The sequence below is a fragment of the Cyprinus carpio genome, chromosome B11 (genome assembly GCF_018340385.1).
Source record: "Cyprinus carpio isolate SPL01 chromosome B11, ASM1834038v1, whole genome shotgun sequence".
Taxonomy (NCBI): domain Eukaryota; kingdom Metazoa; phylum Chordata; class Actinopteri; order Cypriniformes; family Cyprinidae; genus Cyprinus; species Cyprinus carpio.
In genome coordinates this window covers 24,475,666-24,485,260 of record NC_056607.1, presented here as the reverse complement: position 1 = coordinate 24,485,260, position 9,595 = coordinate 24,475,666, and the positions used below count along the sequence as shown (strand labels likewise).

General features: G+C 33.2%; 1 long non-coding RNA gene across 1 annotated transcript; it reads right to left on the bottom strand.

Annotated features, from left to right (window-relative positions):
• Nucleotides 1-3,178: 3,178 nt before the first annotated feature.
• LOC109061095 lies at nucleotides 3,179-8,916 on the bottom strand. Its single transcript, XR_002012850.2, has 3 exons — nucleotides 8,744-8,916; nucleotides 7,893-7,970; nucleotides 3,179-3,231 (listed from the first exon to the last, which is right to left on the bottom strand). It is a non-coding gene; the product is annotated as an uncharacterized LOC109061095 (long non-coding RNA).
• Nucleotides 8,917-9,595: the final 679 nt, after the last annotated feature.

Sequence of the window (9,595 nt, the reverse complement as noted above, 5' to 3'; positions counted from 1 at the left end):
CTTGGGAAAACCAATTTTTATTTCTGATAAAAAACAAACAAACATGAAATTCCTTTTCTGTTTTATTACAAGTTTTATATGAGACAATCAAAGTGACACACACACACACACAATTCTTCTCACAATTCTGACTTTTATTTTGAAAGATTTTTTCAGCTATTAAAAACTAAAACTCATTTTTTATCCCACAGTTTGAGCTTTTTTCCCCCCCTCAGTTATTACTTTTTCTTGCAATTCAGAGAAAAAAAATTACATGTATAGTATATTGCATATTTTTTTCCCTCATAACTGACAGATTCATGTATAAATGAACCCAGAATTGACCTCTGACATTGTTTCTGAAAATATGATTTTGTATTATCAATTGAAATCTAGTTTTAAATGACAAATTACAACAATTTTCACAATTTATTCAAGTGTGCAAAGACAAAACCAGCAAGAAAAGCGCTGCTGAAGCCGTAAGATGTACAGAGATGTCAAGAAAAACATATAAAACTTGATTAAATAACTGGCAAAATGTTTAAAGACAATAATATAAAAGTGCAGTTCATCTTTGAAACTCGACAGATCTTTGGCACTGGACTCCATTTCTCTTCACTGGACGGAGAAAACGTCTTCCTGTCAGCTGATGGAACATTACAGCCAATCAGCTTTAAGATCAGCCTGATGTGAAGCTTCAAAACTTTGGGAAATCAGTTTGAAGATATTTCTAATGTTGTGTAATTAACAGGATGAGTAGTAGTTAATAGTCTCTTACTGACTGTTCAGACAAGCTCTCCATAAAACAAACTAAACAAGCCCTGCAAATTAATAAAAAAAATTTAAATCACATATATACAGACACTTCATATGCAATGGTATTTTAATATTTAAAGTCCATTTAATATATTATACTTTGAAGAATGTATTTGCCTTGGGGTTGTAAAAGGTGTTTTTATGCCTGTTTTTGCAGAAGTTTTGTTGCATTTACAGAGTTTGACCAGCAGGTGTCACTAGCGTGTGCTGTTTCAGGCACTTCAGTGAAGCACTCGACTGAAAGCTTGGGAAAGGCTCGGTTCTTGCTGACTGTGGTGTGATGATGTGATGTATCGACTGATGATGACACGAGTGTGTTCTGCAGATTGACTCTGTGAGTTTCTGGTGGCAGCAGAGAGGGATCCTTCACTTCATTATCCTGAAACAGACCAAACTCATGAATGATGCTTTAACATCCCCTCTTCAGATCTCACATCCGTCCAGTGTATACTGACATACCACAACATTTACACTGCACCACAATAATACAGCTTTAATCCCCTGAAACCAGTTACACAAAGAAAAGAATGTGCTAATCACCAAAAAAAAAAAAAACTCAACTCACTAATAATTTCTAAACGCCCAAAAAATATTTGTTAAAAACCTGACTTCAAAAAAACACAAAAACTAAAAATATCTAACCACCCCACAAACAATAGTACAACAACTAATCAGGGGAGGGTGAAAAAAATAAAATAAAATCAAAATCATAAAAATTAATAAAAAAAATCCCCCCCCCAAAAAAAAAAAAATAAATAAATAAATAAATCACCAAAGGAAATATTTAAAATATTTAATAGAAATAAAAAAAATTACGAATTATCTAATCACCCCCAAATAAATTTATAAAAATGAAAAAAACTAATCACTCCAAAAAATAATAAAAAAACTTAACCTTAACTGTGTGTGTGTGTGTGTGTGTGTGTGTGTGTGTGTGTGTGTGTGTGTGTGTGTGAGTGAGAGTGTGTTTCAGTCTGAGTGTGTGTGTGTGTGTGTGTGTGTATCAGTGTGTGTGTGTGTGTGTGTGTGTGTGTGAGCGAGAGTGTGTGTGTGAGTGTGTATCAGTGTGTGTATGTGTGTGTGTGTGTCTGTGTGTGAGTAAGCGAGAGTGTGTGTGTGTGTGTGTGTGTGTGTGTGTGTCTGTATGTGTGTGTGTGTGTGAGTGAGAGTGTGTTTCAGTCTGAGTGTGTGTGTGTGTGTGTGTGTGTATCAGTGTGTGTGTGTGTGTGAGCGAGAGTGTGCGTGAGAGTGTGTATCAGTCTGAGTGTGTGTGTGTGTGTGTGTGAGTGTGTAAGTCACCATTATTTATATAGTGTTTTTTACACTGCAGTACGATGCATTAATGTAATTGTTCATTTGTGCAACTAAAGGTCAAGTTTTTTTTTGTATAAAAACATTACAGACAGTAGAATATGATAACAATACCCATACACATTTTTAAAATCTTATACAATTTTAAAGCCTTTATTATTTCTCAACTAAAGGTTCACTTTTCATTCATGAAGACTACATGAAGAATTGTCCCAAAATGTGTCTCTTGGCAAAATATAAAGAGTTTTTAAGATGAAAATGAAATCAGGGTTATAACCAGCAGATGGCAGCAGAGGAGCACTCAACTCTTTTGATTTAGTATAAAATAAATATTATAACAAATATTAGTACTTAATCGCACTGAAGTATAAAGTAAACGTGCAGGAAGTCACTCGTCATTTAAAGAAAGAAATAACTCAGCCCAGACAACAGCATATAACGAGGAATTATCTGAATACCTATATAGTTAAATACAAGTTAGTATAACAATTAAATAATGCTTTCAATATTCTGAAATGTTTTGATGTAATTTAATAAGCACATGACTTGTTTTCCCCAGCACAGACTTGTGTTACTGGATCACTGAATGCACAGCTCTATTCTGACACACGCGTCGTTCTCTCATCACTCTCACAGGAATGATTTACCGGAGTCACTGGCGTCTGTCTTTCATAAAACTGAACTCATGGACGAAGGGTGCTCTTAGACAAACAAAACTTTCCTCAGATTGTGCCTGGATGATGTGAGGGCACTCCAGCTGACTGGAAATGACTGAGCTGGCTTCTCTAAAACCAGCAAGTAACTGTGCATATGATCAACTGTCCCCACAAGTCTAGTAATACCAGTCAGTTCTGACTTTGTGGGGATAATGAGAAAACAAGCTTATAAATCATGCAGTATGAAGTGTTTTGAGAATCTAGCAATGCCTGCAGGTTTAGCGGAAGGGGATAGAAAAACCATTATGCCTATGGAGTGAACCCATGATGATAGGAACAGTGTGTGTGTGTGTGTGTATGACAAACATATCTACCTGACACGTGAAGTACACGCACACAGAAACAGGTAACTCACCCCTAAAGACGTGAGCCTGCGCCTGGACACGTGAAGGACACACTCCGCTAAAGACTGAGAGAGAGAGACAGCATTACAAACATATCAATCCATCAACCATAACACAACAACTGATGTATCAGTAACGTGTTCAGATTTAGAATGTTTCTGAATGAAGTCTCTTCTGTTCATCAAGGATGCATTCGATTTATCAAAAATACAGTAAAAATAGTGAATTATTATTAGAATGTAAAACAGCTGTTTTCTGTGTGAATCTCTGTTAAAGTGTAATTTATTTCTGTGATGTGCAGCTGTATTTTCAGCATCATTACTCCAGTCTTCAGTGTCACATGATCTTCAGAAATCATTCTAATATGATGATTTGCTGCTCAAGAAACATTTCTGATTATTATCAATGTTGAACACAGTTTTAAGACTTAAGAAAATGTAATACTTTTATTCCTCAGGGATGCATTCAATTTATCAAAAGTGACAGTAACAACATTTATGTTACAAAAGATTTCTATTTAAATAAATGCTGTTCTTTTGAACTTTCTATTCATCTGTGAATCCTGAAAAATAAAATGTATCACCGTTTCCACAAAAATATTGGGCAGCACAACTGTGTTAAACACTGATAATAATCAGAAATGTTTCTTGAGCAGCAAATCATCATATTAGAATGATTTCTGAAGATCATGTGACACTGAAGACTGGAGTAATGATGCTGAAAATACAGCTGCGCATCACAGAAATAAATTACACTTTAACAGAGATTCACATAGAAAACAGCTGTTTTAAATTATAATAATATTTCATTATTTATACTGTATTTCTAATCAAATAAACACAGCCGTGGTGAGCAGAAGAGCCTTTAAAAAAAAAAAAAAAAAAAATAGCGCCATAGAATTCAAATTATAACATCAAATATATATACATTTGGCAACAGAAAGAATCCTGCCATGAAAACAAAACACCTAAAAAAATACAAATCAAAACAACACAAATAAAAACACAAAAAAGAGAGAGAGTGTGGATGAAATAAGAGCATGCAGACACACAAGGTCAATGAGACGACAAGAATCGAGACAGACAGGTGTGTTCAGCACCGCATGAATTAAACACAATTATCCTCACTTTCTGTGTCACTTCCTACAGTGAACACACACAGACACTCATTAATATAAGAACACTGGCTGTTCATGAAAGGCTGTTCCATGCATACATCACAGGCTGTAATTAATACACAGCCGCTACAGGACCTGAAGGAGAAACACGCAGCAGCTAGAAATGAAAGGAAACATTCCCATAATCCTTTGGGTGATTTCAGGTCTGATCTGTGGTGTCTGTCATCAGCCAGCGAGAGACTCGGGACAGAACCGTAGTCAAACAGCAGTGTAACGAGTCGTTTAGAGATCACATCAGCTGTTCTTACCCTTCTGATGAAGGGGTGAAGTTCACAGCATTAACAGTTATTACTCTGCTCTTTATTACTGTGAAGCTGCTTTGTATGAAAGCTTGTTTTGATCACGGAATAAAAAAATAAAGGTAATTGTGACACAATTCTCACAATTCAGAATTTTTCCTCACAATTATGCATTTATATCTTGCAATTCTAAGTTATATCTCGCAATTCAGAGTTAATATCTCATAATTCAGTTTATATCATAATTCAGAGTTTACATCTCATAACTAAGTTTATATCTCATAATTCAATTTATTTCTCAAAATTCTGAGTTTATATCTAAAGTCTGTTTATGTCACAAAATCAAGACATTATATCTCATAATTGAGTATATATCTCATAATTCAGTTTATATCTCATAATTCAACATTAATTTCTCAATTCAGTTCATGTCTCATAATTCAGTTTATATCTCATAATTCAAAGTTTATCTCTCATAATTCAGAGTTCATATCTCATAAATCAGCGTTAATTTCTCATAATTCAGAGTTTATGTCTCATAATTCTAAGTTTACATCTCTCAATTCTGACTTTATATTTTGTAAAATCAGTTTATATCTCATAATTCAGAGTTTGTATCTCATAATTCAGAGTTTGTATCTCATAATTCAGAGTTTATATCTCATAATTCAGAGTTTGTATCTCATAATTCAGAGTTCATGTCACATAATTCAGAGTTAATATCTCATCATTCTGAGTTCATATCTCATAAGTCGGAGTTTATCTCTCACAATTCAGAGTTCATGTCTCATAATTCAGAGTTCATGTCTCAATTCAGAATTCATATCTCATAAGTCAGAGTTTATATCTTATAAGTCGGAGTTTATCTCTCATAATTAAGAGCTTATCTCTCATAATTCAGAGTTCATGTCTCATAATTCTAAGTTTACATCTCTCAATTCTGACTTTATATTTTGTAAAAATCAGTTTATATCTTATAATTCAGAGTTCATATCATAAATCGGAGCTTATATTTTATAATTCAGAGTTTCTCTCTCATAATTCAGAGTTTGTATCTCATAATTCAGAGTTCATGTCTCATAATTCAGAGTTCATATCTCATAATTCAGAGTTCATCTCTCATAATTCAGAGTTCGTATCTCATAATTCAGAGTTCATGTCTCAATTCAGAGTTCATATCTCATAATTCAGTTTATCTCTCATAATTCAGAGTTCATGTCTCAATTCAGAGTTCATATCTCATAAGTCGGAGTTTATATCTTATAATTCTGAGTTAATTTCTCATAAATCAGAGTTTATATCTTAAGTCTGCATTTATATATCACAAATTCAGAGTTCATGTCTCATAATTCATAGTTCATATCTCATAATTCAGAGTTCATATCTCATAATTCATAGTTCATATCTCATAATTCATAGTTCATATCTCATAATTCAGAGTTCATGTCTCAATTCATAGTTCATATCTCATAATTCAGAGTTCATATCTCATAATTCAGAGTTCATATCTCATAATTCAGAGTTCATGTCTCATAATTCAGAGTTCATATCTCATAATTCATCTTATTCAATCTTTCATAATTCAGAGTTCATGTCTCATAATTCAGAGTTCATGTCTCATAATTCAGAGTTAATTTCTCATAAGTCTGAGTTTATCTCTCGTAATTCAGAGTTCGTCTCATAATTCTAAGTTTACATCTCTCAATTCTGACTTTAAATTTTGCTAAATCAGTTTATATCTCATAATTCAGTTCATATCTCATAATTCAGAGTTCATGTCTCATAATTCAGAGTTCATGTCTCAATTCATAGTTCATATCTCATAATTCAGAGTTCATATCTCATAATTCAGAGTTCATGTCTCAATTCAGAGTTCATATCTCATAATTCAGAGTTCATGTCTCAATTCATAGTTCATATCTCATAATTCATAGTTCATATCTCATAATTCAGAGTTCATATCTCATAATTCAGAGTTCATGTCTCAATTCAGAGTTCATATCTCATAATTCAGTTTATCTCTCATAATTCAGAGTTCATGTCTCATAATTCAGAGTTCATATCTCATAATTCAGTTTATCTCTCATAATTCATAGTTCATATCTCATAATTCAGAGTTCATATCTCATAATTCATAGTTCATATCTCATAATTCATATCTCATAATTCAGAGTTCATGTCTCAATTCATAGTTCATATCTCATAATTCATAGTTCATATCTCATAATTCAGAGTTCATATCTCATAATTCAGAGTTCATGTCTCAATTCAGAGTTCATATCTCATAATTCAGTTTATCTTTCATAATTCAGAGTTCATGTCTCATAATTCAGAGTTCATGTCTCATAATTCAGAGTTAATTTCTCATAAGTCTGAGTTTATCTCTCGTAATTCAGAGTTCGTCTCATAATTCTAAGTTTACATCTCTCAATTCTGACTTTAAATTTTGCTAAATCAGTTTATATCTCATAATTCAGAGTTAATTTCTCATAAGTCAGTTTGTCTCATAATTCTTAAGTTTACATCTCTCAATTTTGACTTTATATTTTGCAAAATCAGAGTTTATATCTCATACTTCAGAGTTTGCCTCATAATTCAGTTCATGTCTCATAATTCAGAGTTCATGTTTCATTATTCAGAGTTCATTTCTCATAATTCAGAGTTCATGTCTCATAATTCAGAGTTCATTTCTCATAATTCAGAGTTCATGTCTCATAATTCAGAGTTCATTTCTCATAATTCAGAGTTCATGTCTCATAATTCAGAGTTCATTTCTCATAATTCAGAGTTTATATCTCATAATTCAGAGTTCGTGTCTCATAATTCAGAGTTCATGTCTCATAATTCTTAAGTTTACATCTCTCAATTCTGACTATATATTTAGCAAATTCTGAGTATATATCTTATAATAATGAGCTTATATCTCACAACTAAAATTTTTTATTTTAATTTTGTGGTATTAATTTCGAATGGCAAGATACAAATACAGAATTGCAAAAAAAAATAATAATAATAATAATAATAGAAAAATTTGATAATTGTGTCATAATTGTGATATAAAAAGTCAGAGATCTTTTTTTTACCCCATGGCAGAAATCAGTTTTCACAGCTATGAAACAATCTCTACAAATGTTACTTGAGGATCACAAAAGTTGTTGATGCTTTGTCTACAGTGATTTACACTCATTTACATGCATGCATCCAGCAGACGCTTTTATCGAAAGTCACTCTCACTGTATTCAAGGTATACATGTTATCAGTTCCTCTCAGAATCGAACCCATGACCTTGTGTTGCCAGTTTGTTGCTCACCTGCAGTAGTTCCTGCTGTTGTCTGCGCTCTTCCTCCGTCAGAGCCGTCTCCTGATCCTTCTGCGTCTGCGCAGACGACTGCAGCCCAGAACACATAAAGAACAGCCCAGAGTTTAATCACTTACGATGCTTCACACAATCATAAAACACTTCTTCTGGCTTAAAATATTCAGGTTCAGACGGTTCAGATGGGCTTGCTTCACACTGAATGAATGCAGTCAGCTCCTTTATTTCACCTGCTGTGAGTTTAGAGCGCGTTTGGGAACACAACAGACAGCAGTTCTGCTTTATCTTCACAGCGTTTCTCTAGATTTGTAGTGAGGGGGTTTTTGTAAGCCTGTTTTCACTGAAGCTGGAGTTTCCTTCAGAATAAAAGCTTCAAGTGCAGCATCAATTACTGACAGCTACAGGTTTAAACACACTCCAGACTCTAAACATCTCTCTCAAGTGTAGAAATTAGGAAAGAAGTGTTGTGATGTCCCTGCTGTAGTGTAAAACAATAACAATATACCTATGAAATATTCATTTTCATTTATTTTACAGTGAAACTGTTCTACAATATATCACTATTACTGTCACTGTTGTTATTATTATTCTATTGTAGTTAGTTTGTCTTCCTCAAACCCCAGTGTGAGTGTAATTTAGACTGAGACAGTAGATCACAAATAAAAAGAGGCTTGAGTCTCTTTAAAGTTCAGCTACAGAGTCTGTTTACACTCGAGCGCTTCCGCTTCCGCTCAGTATTTGAATCCGGACTCAGCAAAGCAGCAGCTCTGTTTAAAATTCAAACAACACTTCAACGTATAACTTCAATATCGTAATAAATATTCAGATATTATTCTATCACATACCTCTGTTTAGCTTGTCAGTAAGGGAAATTTATTTTAATCTCACTCCGCAGATTCTTATCCAGTCCACGTTTTACTGAACGTCCTGACGCGCGCCGTTCAAGCGCTGATGTTAGCGGGCAAGTCTCTCTAGCGCCCCCTAGAGACCCGGATGAGCGGATGATGACGGTATTACAAGATCACATGCGCGCAGCTCTGATAATCACTGATTATTATAATCATCAGCAGCACTTATTATTGATATAACAGTGTGTTAACATCAGTGTGTATATCAGTGTGTACTCAGGGTGTACGAAATGAGCAAACTCTGTAAAGACATTTGATAAAATTGTGATCTCAGAATCTCATTTAATTCTGTCTTTTCACAAACAATCAGAAGAAAATACTTCATTCTTCTAAAGATTTAATTCAGATTAATTAAAAAATAGAAATTTATATGGAAGTATAAGTACTAAACTGAGTTCAGAAATATAAAAAAAAATTGATATATTTTCCTTAGATTGAAGATTTATTAAAAAGCAGCATACATAAACCATTATATATATATATATATATATATATATATATATATCACATCTTTATTAGCCATAAAATAAAAAAATAAACTTACTAGTACCAAAGTGAGTTCAGAAATATTACAAAAAAAGAACATTTTCTGAAAACATGTTTCAAATACATAATGTCAAATTATTCACAGCTTAAAGGTGCCATGTGTAAAAATTGAGGTAAAAATATCCAAAAAATGACCTACACGCATCAAAAGAATGAGAAGAAATAAGGGCGATGATGTCATTAAAAAAATGTCAAGTTATAGTGCTGCAGAGATATCAACCTTAATTAGCATTAGCATTACTA